The sequence below is a fragment of the Vespa velutina genome, chromosome 9 (assembly GCF_912470025.1).
Source record: "Vespa velutina chromosome 9, iVesVel2.1, whole genome shotgun sequence".
Classification (NCBI taxonomy): domain Eukaryota; kingdom Metazoa; phylum Arthropoda; class Insecta; order Hymenoptera; family Vespidae; genus Vespa; species Vespa velutina.
In genome coordinates this window covers 4,200,848-4,202,680 of record NC_062196.1, presented here as the reverse complement: position 1 = coordinate 4,202,680, position 1,833 = coordinate 4,200,848, and the positions used below count along the sequence as shown (strand labels likewise).

The following is a 1,833-nucleotide window of genomic DNA, read 5'->3' as shown; positions in this document are numbered from 1 at the left end:
CGATGAAAGAAAAAAAACAAAAAACAAAAAACAAAAATAAAAAAGAAACAAAAAGAAAGAAGAAGAAGTAGATGAAGAAGAAGAAGAAGAAGAAGAAGAAGAAGACGAAGAAGAAGAAGAAAAGAAAGAAATCGAACATAAAAAACACTTGGTTTCAAGGGTTAATCGCTCCGAAAGTGGAAGGTGTTCGCGCAAATAGTTTTGCGCGTGCGCATGGCGTGCTTCTCGCGAGAGCACGGAGAAAGCAGATTACCATCGGTGAGTGATTTACGAGCTCGGCGCCTCCTCGCGAGGTCCCTTAACCCGTATGTGTGTGTTTACAGACCACATTCCTGGGAAGAGGATCGTGATGTGCCGGCAGCACGTGCTCTTGCGCCTCGTGCTGCTCGATTTGCTCGACAAACAGTGTACACGAGATAGAAAGAGAGGGATAAAGAGAGAGACAGATAGATAGATAGAGAGAGAGAGAGAGAGAGAGAGAGAGAATGCAACGAGAACAGGTGGGATGGTTCCTCTCTCGCGTATGCGTTTCGCGTATAAACAACGTATGTACATATGTAGGTGTATATACTATTCGAGCTTTCTGTCCCAACCTCCCACCCTTCCAGCCCGTTTGCCACCCCACCACAATACCATTCCCATCGTATTCGAAGCTTACAGCGGAGATTCTCATTGATAGTCGATGTGTAACGAGCAGCAGCCGGTATTTAATCCTTTCGAATAATACGTAGTTAGGTAGATAGGTAGATATGTACGTAGAGATATACATGCGTATCTCCAGCTAGACAACACGAAACATAAATGTATATTGATAATTATCAGTCGGAAAGAGTATTTTATCAGCGGAATATTATATGAAATATTTCTTTCTTTCTTTATCTTTTCTTTTTTTTTCCTCGTTTCCTTTTCCCTTTTCGATCCTTGCTCTATTTAATCTTTCAAAGGATAATTCATTCGATGTTTATATATATATATATATATATATATATATATATATATATATATATATGTGGATATGTATGTAGACAGTTTTACAATTTCTTACATATTTATTTAACACATAGTAATTTACCGTATTCTTCGAAGAACTCTTATCATCGATCATATTAATTTTTAAATAATTTTAGCTAGGATTATATTATCAAATAAGAATATCAAAATAGTGTCGTTTGAATTGATTTTTATAAAATCAATTCGTTGTTATCACACTTTTATAACATAGGTATATATATATATATATATATATATATATATATATATATATATATCAGTTATATTATATTCTCTTACTGGAGGTGATAAACTCATATATACATGCATACATACATATATACATACATATCGAACGTAAGTATATATGTATTTATTTGAAAAATAAAAGTTTGCTAGTTTTATAAATTATATCTAGAGATACAATACATTATCAAATTTGATTACATCGTTTGAAAAAACATTTAATTGTTGAACGCATCAAGCATGTTATTTCACTCTCTCTCTCTCTCTCTCTCACTCTCTCTCTCTCTCTCTCTCTCTCTCTCTTTCGCTTTCTCGTTATGTATTCTCGTTTATATGTGTTGTCTTATGTGTTCTCGTATTCCCAACCACCCTCCCTCCCTCCCTCTTACCCTTCTTCGAGTGCAACAAGTGTGACGACTCCCGCGGAGGTGGGTGGTCGAACGAGCGACGAAAAAAAAAGGGAGAGAGAGAAAGAGAGAAAAAGAGAAAGAGAGAGAGAGAGAGAGAGAGAAAGAGAAAGAAAGGTTGTGAAAGGGAAGAGAGATGCGAGAAATGGTAAAAGAGAGAAAGGGAGAGAAAGACAGAGAGGGAGAGAAA

The 1,833-nt window shown here is 36.1% G+C and overlaps 1 long non-coding RNA gene across 2 annotated transcripts in view; it reads left to right on the top strand.

Moving 5' to 3' along the window:
- Positions 1 to 922, top strand: part of LOC124951734 — a 7,639-nt gene extending 6,717 nt beyond the window's left edge. For both annotated transcript variants that reach the window (XR_007101691.1, XR_007101690.1), the window contains one exon: positions 1 to 922. This exon is cut by the window's left edge and continues 1,589 nt beyond it. This is a non-coding gene — a long non-coding RNA (uncharacterized LOC124951734).
- The last annotated feature ends 911 nt before the right edge of the window (positions 923 to 1,833 follow it).